This window comes from Pleurodeles waltl, chromosome 8 (assembly GCF_031143425.1).
Source record: "Pleurodeles waltl isolate 20211129_DDA chromosome 8, aPleWal1.hap1.20221129, whole genome shotgun sequence".
Classification (NCBI taxonomy): Eukaryota; Metazoa; Chordata; class Amphibia; order Caudata; family Salamandridae; genus Pleurodeles; species Pleurodeles waltl.
This window is the reverse complement of record NC_090447.1, coordinates 1516693455-1516709765: the sequence shown is the minus strand read 5'-3', so window position 1 is coordinate 1516709765 and position 16311 is coordinate 1516693455. Positions and strand designations below refer to the sequence as shown.

Genomic DNA, 16311 nt, shown 5'->3' with positions numbered 1-16311 from the left:
TAATTGTGCCCAGTTAGCTGCAGAAGGATACAGCATACTTTAACACATAGATGTACCCTCCTAGTGATTGATCAGATGCCCACTTGTTGCCTACAATGATTAAGAATCATCAGGAAGGTATTCTCTGACAACTGGCCGAAATAGCTCAGTTGGGAGAGCGTTAGACTGAAGATCTAAAGGTCCCTGGTTCAATCGCGGGTTTCGGCAAGGACTGAGCACCTAGCTAATTAGGTGTAGTTCTCTCTTGGAGTCAGCTTCAGTAGACATTTTAGTTCATAGATGAAACCTTTTAATAACCTGATCGACATACCATCAGTAGAGCACAGCACTTGCGTTCTATCTTCCTTTCAAAATGGCTTCCACCTCTCTTGCCTTCAGCTTTGACTTCCATTATTTCCAGTTTCTATCTTGATTTTAATGTAAAGCTTAGGCTGCATCATCTTCCATTTTCCCATGAACCAAGCTGTCAGATGATATAGCTTGCTTACTCATCCCACACATTTGTGTGCCTATTCAGAGTTTGGAATAAAAGAAGTACCTAGGTTGCGCACCAAAAAATTAAATGAGTAATTGCACCCAGTTAGCTGCAGAAGGATACCGGAAGTTTAAGACATAGCTGTACCCTCAAAGTGAATGATTTCGAGGTGTATGTCTTGTCTACAATGATTAAGAAGAAAACGGAGGGACCGGTCAAATGACTGGCCGAAATAGCTCAGTTGGGAGAGCGTTAGACTGAAGATCTAAAGGTCCCTGGTTCAATCCCGGGTTTCGGCAAAGACTCAGAAGACAGCTTTTTAGGCGTGTTTCTTTCTTGGATTCAGCTTCTGGTGACGTTTTATTTAATTGATAAAACCTTTCATCAACCTAATTGACATACCATCAGTACAAGACAGTACTTGTTTTCTATCTTCCTTTCAAAATGGATTCCACCTCTCTTGCCTTCAGCTTTGACTTCCATTATTTACTGTTTCTGTCTTGATTTTTAGGTAACCCGCAGTCTGCATCAGTCTCCATCTTCCCTTGAACCAAAGTGTCGGATGAAATAGCTTGCTTACTCATGCCACACATTTCTGTGCATTAGATTGCTAGCCTATTTAGAGTTTAGAAAAAAAGAAATACCTAGCTTGCACAATAAAAAACAAATTCCCTAATTACACCCAGTTAACTGGAGAAGGATACAGCAAAGTTTAAGACATAGCTGTACCCTCACAGTGAATGATTTAGACTTCTGTGTCTTGTCTACAATGATTAAAAATGATACGGAAAGCTTTTCATGACACCTGGTTTAAATATCTCAGTTGGGAGAATGTTAGACTAAAGATAAAAAAAGGTCCTTGGTTCAATCCTGGGTTGTGCCAAAGACCAAGCACTCAGCTTGTTAGGCATGTTTCTTTCTTGGAGTCACTCTCAAGGGACATTTTATTTCATTGATAAAAACTTGCATCAACCTGATCGACATGCCATCGGTACAAAAGAGCACTTATTTTCTATCTTCCTTTCAAAATGGCTTCCACCTCTCTTGCCTTCAGCTTTGACTTCCATTATTTCCCGTTTGTATCTTGATTTTGATGTAAACCGTAGGCGGCGTCATCTTCCATTTTCCCATGAGCCAAACTGTCAGATGATATAGCTTGCTTAGTCATGCCACACATTTCTGTTTATGAGAGTGGTAGCCTATTCAGAGTTTAGAAAAAAAGAAGTACCTAGCTCGCGTAGCAAAAAAGTAAAGGAGTAATTGCCCCCAGTTAGCTACAGAAGGATACAGCAAAGTGTAACACATAGCTGTACCCTCACAGTGAATGATTGCGACTTATATTTCTTGTCTACAATGATTAATAATAATAAGGAAGGCACTGTGAAAAAACGGGCTGAAAGAGCTCAGTTGCGAGGACGTCAAACTTTAGATCTAAGGGTCCCTGGTTAAATTCTTGGTTTGGTCAAAGACTGAGCAGCTAGTTCGTCAGGCAAGTTTCTTTTTTGGAGTCAGCTTCCGGTGACGTTTTATTTAATTAATAAAACCTTTCATCAACCTAATTGACATACCATCAGTACAAGACAGTACGTGTTTTCTATCTTCCTTTGAAAATGGATTCCACCTCTCTTGCCTTCAGCTTTGACTTCCATTATTTCCCGTTTCTATCTCGATTTTAGGGTAAACTGTAGCCTGCATCATTTTCCATCTAACCTTGGACCAAAGTGTCAGATGATATAGCTTGCTTCCTCATGCCACACATTTCTGTGTATTAGATTGCTAGCCTATTTAGCGTTTAGAAAAAAAGAAATACCTAGCTTGCGCAATAAAAAATAAATTGACTAATTGTGCCCAGTTAGCTGCAGAAGGATACAACATACTTTAACACATAGATGTACCCTCCTAGTGATTGATCAGATGCCCACTTGTTGCCTACAATGATTAAGAATCATTAGGAAGGTATTCTTTGACAACTGGCCGAAATAGCTCAGTTGGGAGAGCGTTAGACTGAAGATCTAAAGGTCTCTGGTTCAATCCCGGGTTTTGGCAAGGAGTGAGCACCTAGCTAATTAGGTGTAGTTCTCTCTTGGAGTCAGCTTCAGTAGACATTTTAGTTCATAGATGAAACCTTTCAATAACCTGATCGACATACCATCAGTAGAGCACAGCACTTGCGTTCTATCTTCCTTTGAAAATGGCTTCCACCTCTCTTGCCTTCAGCTTTGACTTCCATTATTTCCAGTTTCTATCTTGATTTTAATGTAAAGCTTAGGCTGCATCATCTTCTATTTTCCCATGAACCAAGCTGTCAGATGATATAGCTTGCTTACTCATCCCACACATTTGTGTGCCTATTCAGAGTTTGGAATAAAAGAAGTACCTAGGTTGCGCACCAAAAAAGTAAATGAGTAAATGCACCCAGTTAGCTGCAGAAGGATACCGGAAGTTTAAGACATAGCTGTACCCTCAAAGTGAATGATTTCGAGGTGTATGTCTTGTCTACAATGATTAAGAAGAAAACGGAGGGACCTGTGAAATAACTGGCCGAAATAGCTCAGTTGGGAGAGTGTTAGACTGAAGATCTAAAGGTCCCTGGTTCAATCCCGGGTTTCGACAAAGACTCAGAAGGCAGCTTGTTAGGCGTGTTTCTTTCTTGGATTCAGCTTCTGGTGACGTTTTATTTAATTGATAAAACCTTTCATCAACCTAATTGACATACCATCAGTACAAGACAGTACGTGTTTTCTATCTTCCTTTGAAAATGGTTTCCACCTCTCTTGCCTTCAGCTTTGACTTCGATTATTTGCCGTTTCTATCTCGATTTTAGGGTAAACTGTAGCCTGCATCATTTTCCATCTAACCTTGGACCAAAGTGTCAGATGATATAGCTTGCTTCCTCATGCCACACATTTCTGTGTATTAGATTGCTAGCCTATTTAGCGTTTAGAAAAAAAGAAATACCTAGCTTGCGCAATAAAAAATAAATTGACTAATTGTGCCCAGTTAGCTGCAGAAGGATACAGCATACTTTAACACATAGATGTACCCTCCTAGTGATTGATCAGATGCCCACTTGTTGCCTACAATGATTAAGAATCATCAGGAAGGTATTCTCTGACAACTGGCCGAAATAGCTCAGTTGGGAGAGCGTTAGACTGAAGATCTAAAGGTCCCTGGTTCAATCGCGGGTTTCGGCAAGGACTGAGCACCTTGCTAATTAGGTGTAGTTCTCTCTTGGAGTCAGCTTCAGTAGACATTTTAGTTCAAAGATGAAACCTTTCAATAACCTGATCGACATACCATCAGTAGAGCACAGCACTTGCGTTCTATCTTCCTTTCAAAATGGCTTCCACCTCTCTTGCCTTCAGCTTTGACTTCCATTATTTCCAGTTTCTATCTTGATTTTAATGTAAAGCTTAGGCTGCATCATCTTCTATTTTCCCATGAACCAAGCTGTCAGATGATATAGCTTGCTTACTCATCCCACACATTTGTGTGCCTATTCAGAGTTTGGAATAAAAGAAGTACCTAGGTTGCGCACCAAAAAAGTAAATGAGTAAATGCACCCAGTTAGCTGCAGAAGGATACCGGAAGGTTAAGACATAGCTGTACCATCAAAGTGAATGATTTGGAGGTGTATGTCTTGTCTACAATGATTAAGAAGAATACGGAGGGACCTGTGAAATAAGTGGCCGAAATAGCTCAGTTGGGAGAGCGTTAGACTGAAGATCTAAAGGTCCCTGGTTCAATCCCGGGTTTTGGCAAAGACTCAGAAGACAGCTTTTTAGGCGTGTTTCTTTCTTGGATTCAGCTTCTGGTGACGTTTTATTTAATTGATAAAACCTTTCATCAACCTAATTGACATACCATCAGTACAAGACAGTACTTGTTTTCTATCTTCCTTTCAAAATGGATTCCACCTCTCTTGCCTTCAGCTTTGACTTCCATTATTTACTGTTTCTATCTTGATTTTTAGGTAACCCGCAGTCTGCATCAGTCTCCATCTTCCCTTGAACCAAAGTGTCGGATGAAATAGCTTGCTTACTCATGCCACACATTTCTGTGCATTAGATTGCTAGCCTATTTAGAGTTTAGAAAAAAAGAAATACCTAGCTTGCAGAATAAAAAACAAATTCCCTAATTACACCCAGTTAACTGGAGAAGGATACAACAAAGTTTAAGACATAGCTGTACCCTCACAGTGAATGATTTAGACTTCTGTGTCTTGTCTACAATGATTAAAAATGATACGGAAAGCTTTTCATGACACCTGGCTAAAATATCTCAGTTAGGATAATGTTAGACTAAAGATAAAAAAGGTCCTTGGTTCAATCCTGGGTTGTGCCAAAGACCAAGCACTAAGCTTGTTAGGCATGTTTCTTTCTTGGAGTCACTCTCAAGTGACATTTTATTTCATTGATAAAAACTTGCATCAACCTGATCGACATGCCATCGGTACAAAAGAGAACTTATTTTCTATCTTCCTTTCAAAATGGCTTCCACCTCTCTTGCCTTCAGCTTTGACTTCCATTATTTCCCGTTTCTATCTTGATTTTAATGTAAACCGTAGCCGGCGTCATCTTCCATTTTCCCATGAGCCAAACTGTCAGATGATATAGCTTGCTTGGTCATGCCACACATTTCTGTTTATGAGAGTGGTAGCCTATTCAGAGTTTGGAAAAAAAGAAGTACCTAGCTCGCGTAGCAAAAAAGTAAAGGAGTAATTGCGCCCAGTTAGCTACAGAAGGATACAGCAAAGTGTAACACATAGCTGTACCCTCACAGTGAATGATTGCGACTTATATTTCTTGTCTACAATGATTAACAATAATAAGGAAGGCACTGTGAAAAAACGGGCTGAAAGAGCTCAGTTGCGAGGACGTCAAACTTTAGATCTAAGGGTCCCTGGTTAAATCCTTGGTTTGGTCAAAGACTGAGCAGCTAGTTCGTCAGGCAAGTTTCTTTTTTGGAGTCAGCTTCCGGTGACGTTTTATTTAATTAATAAAACCTTTCATCAACCTAATTGACATACCATCAGTACAAGACAGTACGTGTTTTCTATCTTTCTTTGAAAATGGATTCCACCTCTCTTGCCTTCAGCTTTGACTTCCATTATTTGCCGTTTCTATCTCGATTTTAGGGTAAACTGTGGCCTGCATCATTTTCCATCTAACCTTGGACCAAAGTGTCAGATGATATAGCTTGCTTCCTCATGCCACACATTTCTGTGTATTAGATTGCTAGCCTATTTAGCGTTTAGAAAAAAAGAAATACCTAGCTTGCGCAATAAAAAATAAATTGACTAATTGTGCCCAGTTAGCTGCAGAAGGATACAGCATACTTTAACACATAGATGTACCCTCCTAGTGATTGATCAGATGCCCACTTGTTGCCTGCAATGATTAAGAATCATCAGGAAGGTATTCTCTGACAACTGGCCGAAATAGCTCATTTGGGAGAGCGTTAAACTGAAGATCTAAAGATCTCTGGTTCCATCCCGGGATTTGGCAAGGACTGAGCACCTAGCTAATTAGGTGTAGTTCTCTCTTGGAGTCAGCTTCAGTAGACATTTTAGTTCATAGATGAAACCTTTTAATAACCTGTTCGACATACCATCAGTAGAGCACAGCACTTGCGTTCTATCTTCCTTTCAAAATGGCTTCCACCTCTCTTGCCTTCAGCTTTGACTTCCATTATTTCCAGTTTCTATCTTGATTTTAATGTAAACCTTAGGCTGCATCATCTTACATTTTCCCATGAACCAAGCTGTCAGATGATATAGCTTGCTTACTCATCCCACACATTTGTGTGCCTATTCAGAGTTTGGAATAAAAGAAGTACCTAGGTTGCGCACCAAAAAATTAAATGAGTAATTGCACCCAGTTAGCTGCAGAAGGATACCGGAAGTTTAAGACATAGCTGTACCCTCAAAGTGAATGATTTTGAGGTGTATGTCTTGTCTACAATGATTAAGAAGAATACGGAGGGACCTGTGAAATAAGTGGCCGAAATAGCTCAGTTGGGAGAGCGTTAGATTGAAGATCTAAAGGTCCCTGGTTCAATCCCGGGTTTTGGCAAGGACTGAGCACCTAGCTAATTAGGTGTAGTTCTCTCTTGGAGTCAGCTTCAGTAGACATTTTAGTTCATAGATGAAACCTTTTAATAACCTGATCAACATACCATCAGTAGAGCACAGCACTTGCGTTCTATCTTCCTTTCAAAATGGCTTCCACCTCTGTTGCCTTCAGCTTTGACTTCCATTATTTCCAGTTTCTATCTTGATTTTAATGTAAAGCTTAGGCTGCATCATCTTCCATTTTCCCATGAACCAAGCTGTCAGATGATATAGCTTGCTTACTCATCCCACACATTTGTGTGCCTATTCAGAGTTTGGAATAAAAGAAGTACCTAGGTTGCGCACCAAAAAATTAAATGAGTAATTGCACCCAGTTAGCTGCAGAAGGATACCGGAAGTTTAAGACATAGCTGTACCCTCAAAGTGAATGATTTCGGGGTGTATGTCTTGTCTACAATGATTAAGAAAAATACGGAGGGACCTGCGCAATAAGTGGCCGAAATAGCTCAGTTGGGAGAGCGTTAGACTGAAGATCTAAAGGTCCCGGGTTTCGGCAAAGACTCAGAAGACAGCTTGTTAGGCGTGTTTCTTTCTTGGATTCAGCTTCTGGTGACGTTTTATTTAATTGATAAAATCTTTCATCAACCTAATTGACATACCATCAGTACAAGACAGTACTTGTTTTCTATCTTCCTTTCAAAATGGATTCCACCTCTCTTGCCTTCAGCTTTGACTTCCATTATTTACTGTTTCTGTCTTGATTTTTAGGTAACCCGCAGTCTGCATCAGTCTCCATCTTCCCTTGAACCAAAGTGTCGGATGAAATAGCTTGCTTACTCATGCCACACATTTCTGTGCATTAGATTGCTAGCCTATTTAGAGTTTAGAAAAAAAGAAATACCTAGCTTGCACAATAAAAAACGAATTCCCTAATTACACCCAGTTAACTGGAGAAGGATACAGCAAAGTTTAAGACATAGCTGTACCCTCACAGTGAAGGATTTAGACTTCTGTGTCTTGTCTACAATGATTAAAAATGATACGGAAAGCTTTTCATGACACCTGGTTTAAATATCTCAGTTGGGAGAATGTTAGACTAAAGATAAAAAAGGTCCTTGGTTCAATCCTGGGTTGTGCCAAAGACCAAGCACTCAGCTTGTTAGGCATGTTTCTTTCTTGGAGTCACTCTCAAGTGACATTTTATTTCATTGATAAAAACTTGCATCAACCTGATCGACATGCCATCGGTACAAAAGAGCACTTATTTTCTATCTTCCTTTCAAAATGGCTTCCACCTCTCTTGCCTTCAGCTTTGACTTCCATTATTTCCCGTTTCTATCTTGATTTTGATGTAAACCGTAGGCGGCGTCATCTTCCATTTTCCCATGAGCCAAACTGTCAGATGATATAGCTTGCTTAGTCATGCCACACATTTCTGTTTATGAGAATGGTAGCCTATTCAGAGTTTAGAAAAAAAGAAGTACCTACCTCGCGTAGCAAAAAAGTAAAGGAGTAATTGCCTCCAGTTAGCTACAGAAGGATACAGCAAAGTGTAACACATAGCTGTACCCTCACAGTGAATGATTGCGACTTATCTTTCTTGTCTACAATGATTAATAATAATAAGGAAGGCACTGTGAAAAAACGGGCTGAAAGAGCTCAGTTGCGAGGACGTCAAACTTTAGATCTAAGGGTCCCTGGTTAAATTCTTGGTTTGGTCAAAGACTGAGCAGCTAGTTCGTCAGGCAAGTTTCTTTTTTGGAGTCAGCTTCCGGTGACGTTTTATTTAATTAATAAAACCTTTCATCAACCTAATTGACATACCATCAGTACAAGACAGTACGTGTTTTCTATCTTCCTTTGAAAATGGATTCCACCTCTCTTGCCTTCAGCTTTGACTTCCATTATTTCCCGTTTCTATCTCGATTTTAGGGTAAACTGTAGCCTGCATCATTTTCCATCTAACCTTGGACCAAAGTGTCAGATGATATAGCTTGCTTCCTCATGCCACACATTTCTGTGTATTAGATTGCTAGCCTATTTAGCGTTTAGAAAAAAAGAAATACCTAGCTTGCGCAATAAAAAATGAATTGACTAATTGTGCCCAGTTAGCTGCAGAAGGATACTGCATACTTTAACACATAGATGTACCCTCCTAGTGATTGATCAGATGCCCACTTGTTGCCTACAATGATTAAGAATCATCAGGAAGGTATTCTTTGACAACTGGCTGAAATAGCTCAGTTGGGAGAGCGTTAGACTGAAGATCTAAAGGTCCCTGGTTCAATCCCGGGTTTTGGCAAGGAGTGAGCACCTAGCTAATTAGGTGTAGTTCTCTCTTGGAGTCAGCTTCAGTAGACATTTTAGTTCATAGATGAAACCTTTCAATAACCTGATCGACATACCATCAGTAGAGCACAGCACTTGCGTTCTATCTTCCTTTCAAAATGGCTTCCACCTCTCTTGCCTTCAGCTTTGACTTCCATTATTTCCAGTTTCTATCTTGATTTTAATGTAAAGCTTAGGCTGCATCATCTTCTATTTTCCCATGAACCAAGCTGTCAGATGATATAGCTTGCTTACTCATCCCACACATTTGTGTGCCTATTCAGAGTTTGGAATAAAAGAAGTACCTAGGTTGCGCACCAAAAAAGTAAATGAGTAAATGCACCCAGTTAGCTGCAGAAGGATACCGGAAGTTTAAGACATAGCTGTACCCTCAAAGTGAATGATTTCGAGGTGTATGTCTTGTCTACAATGATTAAGAAGAAAACGGAGGGACCTGTGAAATAACTGGCCGAAATAGCTCAGTTGGGAGAGTGTTAGACTGAAGATCTAAAGGTCCCTGGTTCAATCCCGGGTTTCGACAAAGACTCAGAAGGCAGCTTGTTAGGCGTGTTTCTTTCTTGGATTCAGCTTCTGGTGACGTTTTATTTAATTGATAAAACCTTTCATCAACCTAAATGACATACCATCAGTACAAGACAGTACGTGTTTTCTATCTTCCTTTGAAAATGGTTTCCACCTCTCTTGCCTTCAGCTTTGACTTCGATTATTTGCCGTTTCTATCTCGATTTTAGGGTAAACTGTAGCCTGCATAATTTTCCATCTAACCTTGGACCAAAGTGTCAGATGATATAGCTTGCTTCCTCATGCCACACATTTCTGTGTATTAGATTGCTAGCCTATTTAGCGTTTAGAAAAAAAGAAATACCTAGCTTGCGCAATAAAAAATTGTTGGAAAATGGGTTATTGGTAGGGCAGGTAGGTACCTACACCTAGCAACAAGCCACAAACCTCCACAAAAGTACAGTTAGGTCTCAGTAAATTAATCCCAGCTCTACCCTTGGTAGCTTGGCATCGAGCGTCAAGGCTTAACTTAGGAGACAAAGTGTAAAGCATTCAAATATCACAAAACAGTAATTAAATAAAACACAGGAAACAGTTTAAAAATCCAAAACCAATTTATAAAAATAGCTTATATTTTTATCTTTAAAATGACACAAAAACGATTAAAATCGGTTCAGGGGAACCGGAGATATGAATTTTTAAAGTATTATTATTTTCTAGCGCATAGAAACAAAAAGCGCCAATCGGGTCATCTGGTTGCACCAGGACCGGGACAAAGTCAAACTTTCAGGCCGACCGCGATGGAGCCCTGCTCGGCTACAGGTCGCGGGAGGCCTCGGTTAAAAAGTTACCTTCTGACTTAGTCTTTATTTTGAAGTTTTTCTTCACCGGGACGAACCTGCCAGTTGGATCCGACCTCCTGGAGCCCTTGTCCGGATACGCGAAGTCGGTTTCCTCGGTGGTGATTTCTACCTTCGGACTTAGTCGTTTTTTCGAGATGAAAATCCTTCGACCGGGGTAAACCTGGATCTTGATCCGACGTCCGTGGAGCCCTTCTCGGATACGATGGCTGGAAGGTCCCGGTCAACTTTTTACGTTCGGACTTAGTCTCTTTTTCGGATGTTTTTCTTGACCGGGACGAACCACGAAGTCAGGCCGGGTCGCGGTTGAGGCAAGCCGGCTAGAATTTCCGCGTCGAGTCGGTCACTTTATGGAGCTTTTTTCTAAAATTTCTCCAATCTTTTCCAAACTTCTGGGGCTTCACCCAGATGTTCTTTTAAGGTTCTTTTGGGGTCCACAGCTCACCCCAAGGGTCCAGAAGTTCTGTGATGGTCCTTGGGAAGTGCGGACTTCAACTCCCAGAGTGCACCTGGCGCAAACTCCTTTTTGGCCACTGGGCAGTGGTCAGCTGGTCACTTTTTCAGGAGTTGGTGCAGGGGACTCTGGTTAGCAATTTTTCACCTGTAGCAAACAGGGAGTCCCTCCTTGAACCAGTGGAAGCCAGGCAAAGTCCTTCTTGTGGTGAAGCCCAAGTGTGCAGCTGGTGCAGTCTTTCTGAGTGCAGGGTCCAGGTGCAGGCCAGGGGTCCAGCAGGGCAGTCCTTCTTCTTCTTTAGTTCCTTTCTTGTTGAATTCTGGAGGGGATCTGAGGCGTGGGTGCAGGTCTGCCAGTTTTATCCTTGCTCCTGGGTGAAAAGCAGGGGGGCCCTGGTCCTCCAATCAGGGACAGGGTCGTCCCCCTGTGATGACCACTTCCTGGGAAGTGTGGCAAAAATCCATCCCAGAAGGCAACAGTCTCTAAAAATCCAAAATGGATGAATCTGATTTTTAGAGGAGAGATCTGGCTGAGCCCACCCACTGGTGTGGCTAAAAATCATAAACACACCCCTCTCCTGCCCTCTCCTAATCTAATCAAGGGGGCACCTAGCTGTCTGGGGTTGCAGGATGTGGGGGTGTTGCTGGGTGCTCCAGATGTCCTTCTCTGCCTTTGAAGACCAGTTTGGCAGCCCTCCCCCTTCCTGCTTCCCCATCTGCTGAGGGGAGATTCTCTCCCCCAAGCACATTCCTTTGTGTGAAGTCAGGCCACTTCACACCTCATTAAAGCAGCCTGGCAGAAGCTGCTGCAGGCTGGCCAATCAGAGCACAGCAGCAAAAACAATGCAGAGCTGAAATTGGCAACTTTTTAGGTAAAGTCTAAACTTTTTACCTGCACTAGTTATATTAAATCCAACAACTGGAAGTTGTGGGATTTATTATAACAATCAATTTGATACCAAATTCTTGGTATGTAACATTTAAGGAGACTTTAAAATTTAAAATAAAGTCTGCCCATTCTAGCCTATGAAGGCCATTCACTTCAATGAGGGAAAAACGAATTTGGCTGTTTTTACCTCACCAGGGCATATAAATCTATTTTTATAAAGTCGCTGCTTATAGTTACATGGCACCCAGCCCTAGGGGCACATAGGGCACACCTTAGGGGTGACTTATATGTAAAAATAAGGTAGTTTAAGACTTTGGAAGTACCTTTAATTCCAAAGTCGAATTTGCATATAACTTTAATTTAAAAGCAGCCAGCAAGGCAGGCTTGCTTTTAAAATGACACTGGGCACCTCAGCAATGCACCTAGGTGTGCACCACCTATGCTGTGGTCCCTAAACCTACATGCCCTACCATATACTAGGGACTTATAGGTAGGTTAACTTAGCCAATTATAATTAGCCTAATTTGCATATCCATTTTACACAGAGCACAGGCCCTGGGACTGGTTAGCAGTACCCAGGGCACCATCAGAGTCAGGAAAACACCAGCATAAAGTGGAAAATGGGGGCAAAAAGTTATGGGGCCTCTGCAATCAGCCCCAGTTTCTCACACAACCCCCCCCCAGCCCACACGCCCAGGAGACTCAGCCCAACCCTGGGAGAGTCTTCCTGGCTTGTTAGGCGAGGAAGACAGTGAAGAAAACTGGCTGTCCCTTTGCAGGGCCTACTCTGCCTTATATCCTCCTGTCAGGGTCACTCCCTCTGGGTAGTGAAGCCATCCCAACAGTAAAAGGACCCAACTCAAACTGAAACTTCCCTCTAGGGGGGTCTTCCTCCTCTCTCTCTGCCAACTTGGGTAGTGAGGTGCCCACCTCCCCTACTCCTAACTTTGCTAGGGCAACACCTAGCTTACCCAAAGAGGTCACCCAACACTTGAGCAACCCCACCATGACCAACAGGGTCAGGGGGCCTACTTTGCTATTGGCCTTGGGGTCTGCCTCCCAGGCCAAGTACAGTGCTGCCAGGAAGGCTAGCACCCAGCAGAGGCTACTGACAGCTGTCAGTACCCAGAACCACACCCTAAGCTCTCCACTGACAGGTGGCTGAGCTGCTTTAGGGGCATCTTTGGGGTCCTGGCACCCCTCTTGCTGTCTAGAGTGGGGGGCTACCACCTCCTGTGGCAGACACCCTCCTTCCACTCTCCCTTCTGTCAGTGCAGGGGCAACACCTTGCATCTGGACAGCTGCCCGACTACTCAGGACTTCCTTGGGGTCAGGTGAGGCCTCACCAGTGCCAACTCTGGGCTCCCCCCTACTGGGGCAGAAGGCCCTTGGCTCCCTGGAACTCTCTTTAAGAGTGGCCTACCCTTCCTTTTCTTCTTTCCTTTTCTTGGGGACCCCTGTCTCCTAACTGTAGGGACTGACTCCCCAGGACTTTGGGTTGGGGGGGCGCCCTGGGCGACCACCCCATCTGTGACCAGACTCACCTCTGGGAGGTCATTGCCCAGGATACAATCTAGGGGAAGGTCAGCACTGACTACCACCCTAATCCAGTCAAGGATACCCTCCCTCTCTAGGGGCACTATGGCTACAGGTTTGGAGGTGACCTCCCCTGTGGCTATCCTGACTTTCTTTGTCTTTCCTGGGACATACATGTCTGGGGTCACTAACCGGTCACTCACTATAGTGTGACTGGCACCGGTGTCTCTCAGGCCAGTGGTAGGGATCCCATTCACTTGAATGTGGTGGAAGTGCCTACTCCCACCCTCAGGGATCACCAGCTTACCATCTGGTCCTGTCTCCCAGCACAATGCTAGGAGGACTTCATCATCTGAGGAATCCTCCTCTATGGCTACACTGGACAGCCCAGTGCTAACCACCTTCTTTGGACAGGCTGCATCTCCTCTGAAGTGACCTGTCTGCTGACAGTCAAAGCAAGCCCTACTGTCCAAGAGCTTTTTTAACCCTGGGTCTCCCTGTCTCTGCATGTCAGAGTGGGAGTGGGATTTACTCTCCTCCTTCTTAGGGTTCTGGGGTACAGAGGGAGTCTCTGTGGTGGGCTTACCACCTCCCTCCTTAGGTTTTTGGGGACCTGTCCCCCCCTTCTTGGAGTCTCCCCCCTGGGACTTGACAACCACCCTGGTTCTCAACCACTCATCAGCTGCCTCCCCTAGCTCTCTAGGGTTGGTCAGCTTAGAGTCCACTAGATGCTGGCGTAACCTTTCTTGGATACAATTGGTCAAGATGTGCTCTCTCATGATCAGATTGTATAACCCCTCATAAGTATTTACTTTGTTGCCAATAATCCAGCCCTCTAGTGCCTTTAGTGAGGTGTCCACAAAGTCAACCCAAGACTGGGTACTGACCTTCTGGGTGTCCCTGAACTTCATTCTATATTGCTCTGGGGTCAGACCAAACTTCTTGACTAAGCACCTCTTCATACTAGGGTATGAATCTGCCTCCTCCCCCCTTAAGGTCAGAAGCCTATCCCTCCCTGAGTTGGGGACCAACTCCCACAAAAGGGAACCCCAGTATTGAGGCTTAACCCTTCTCATTTGGAGTGCCCTCTCAAAGGCCCCTAGCCACTTATCTATGTCATCCCCCTCTATATAAGCAGGAACTACCCCCTTGGGTAATCTGGGGCAAACCCCCCCACCCATGGACACCTCAACTTCTTTATCGCTGCTTCCATCTCTTTTCTCTTTGTATGCCCACTTTTTCTTTTCTAGGGCCAGCTTCTCTGCTTCCAAAGCTATGTAGGCTAGCTGGGCTTCCAGCTCTCTTTCCCTGATGGATGGGTTCTCTCCTCCTGAAAGGACCCTCTTCCTACCACTAGCTTTGGGTCTGCCCCTAGTGACTGTGTCCAGTGAGGACCGTTCCTCCTCTCCCTCACTTGGGGTCTGATGCCTTCCCTCCCCTGAGTGGTTAGAGTTAGCATCTTGCTCTTTTTCTTCCCCCTCTGGAGCTTCCTCTGTCTCTACCTCTTGGGCCTCAGCCCATGCTGTCAGGGATTTAATCAGGATTTCCTTCCTGAGATTAGTGGTTGCAGGCAACCCCCTCTCAATACACAACCCCCTAAGCTGGACTACTGTCAGTGTGGGTAGGCTAGCCAGATCAAGCTCCATGGTTCCCTAGTTTTGTGTCAACAAAAACTTTTTGCAAAAATTGGTAACAGGAATTTAGAAAAATTACAAAAATTCAATAATTGAAATTAATCCAAATTAATTTTTTTTAAAAAAATTACAATTAAAAATTAAAAACAATTTTTGCACTAGGACAATTTAAAGGATTTTTAATTTGTTTTTATCTAAAACTGTAACGTGATATTGAACACAAGTACAGGATCCCGTCGCTGCTTCCAATTATGTTGGAAAATGGGTTATTGGTAGGGCAGGTAGGTACCTACACCTAGCAACAAGCCACAAACCTCCACAAAAGTACAGTTAGGTCTCAGTAAATTAATCCCAGCTCTACCCTTGGTAGCTTGGCATCGAGCGTCAAGGCTTAACTTAGGAGACAAAGTGTAAAGCATTCAAATATCACAAAACAGTAATTAAATAAAACACAGGAAACAGTTTAAAAATCCAAAACCAATTTATAAAAATAGCTTATATTTTTATCTTTAAAATGACACAAAAACGATTAAAATCGGTTCAGGGGAACCGGAGATATGAATTTTTAAAGTATTATTATTTTCTAGCGCATAGAAACAAAAAGCGCCAATCGGGTCATCTGGTTGCACCAGGACCGGGACAAAGTCAAACTTTCAGGCCGACCGCGATGGAGCCCTGCTCGGCTACAGGTCGCGGGAGGCCTCGGTTAAAAAGTTACCTTCTGACTTAGTCTTTATTTTGAAGTTTTTCTTCACCGGGACGAACCTGCCAGTTGGATCCGACCTCCTGGAGCCCTTGTCCGGATACGCGAAGTCGGTTTCCTCGGTGGTGATTTCTACCTTCGGACTTAGTCGTTTTTTCGAGATGAAAATCCTTCGACCGGGGTAAACCTGGATCTTGATCCGACGTCCGTGGAGCCCTTCTCGGATACGATGGCTGGAAGGTCCCGGTCAACTTTTTACGTTCGGACTTAGTCTCTTTTTCGGATGTTTTTCTTGACCGGGACGAACCACGAAGTCAGGCCGGGTCGCGGTTGAGGCAAGCCGGCTAGAATTTCCGCGTCGAGTCGGTCACTTTATGGAGCTTTTTTCTAAAATTTCTCCAATCTTTTCCAAACTTCTGGGGCTTCACCCAGATGTTCTTTTAAGGTTCTTTTGGGGTCCACAGCTCACCCCAAGGGTCCAGAAGTTCTGTGATGGTCCTTGGGAAGTGCGGACTTCAACTCCCAGAGTGCACCTGGCGCAAACTCCTTTTTGGCCACTGGGCAGTGGTCAGCTGGTCACTTTTTCAGGAGTTGGTGCAGGGGACTCTGGTTAGCAATTTTTCACCTGTAGCAAACAGGGAGTCCCTCCTTGAACCAGTGGAAGCCAGGCAAAGTCCTTCTTGTGGTGAAGCCCAAGTGTGCAGCTGGTGCAGTCTTTCTGAGTGCAGGGTCCAGGTGCAGGCCAGGGGTCCAGCAGGGCAGTCCTTCTTCTTCTTTAGTTCCTTTCTTGTTGAATTCTGGAGGGGATCTGAGGCGTGGGTGCAGGTCTGCCAGTTTT

The 16311-nt window shown here is 43.5% G+C and overlaps 3 non-coding genes across 3 annotated transcripts; all 3 read left to right on the top strand.

Annotated features, from left to right (window-relative positions):
• The first annotated feature begins 701 nt into the window (after positions 1 to 701).
• Positions 702 to 774, top strand: TRNAF-GAA (transfer RNA phenylalanine (anticodon GAA)). Its single transcript has one exon. It is a non-coding gene; the product is annotated as a tRNA-Phe (tRNA).
• Positions 775 to 4163: 3389 nt separating this feature from the next.
• TRNAF-GAA (transfer RNA phenylalanine (anticodon GAA)) lies at positions 4164 to 4236 on the top strand. Its single transcript has one exon. It is a non-coding gene; the product is annotated as a tRNA-Phe (tRNA).
• A 2240-nt stretch (positions 4237 to 6476) lies between these two features.
• On the top strand, positions 6477 to 6549 carry TRNAF-GAA (transfer RNA phenylalanine (anticodon GAA)). Its single transcript has one exon. It is a non-coding gene; the product is annotated as a tRNA-Phe (tRNA).
• The last annotated feature ends 9762 nt before the right edge of the window (positions 6550 to 16311 follow it).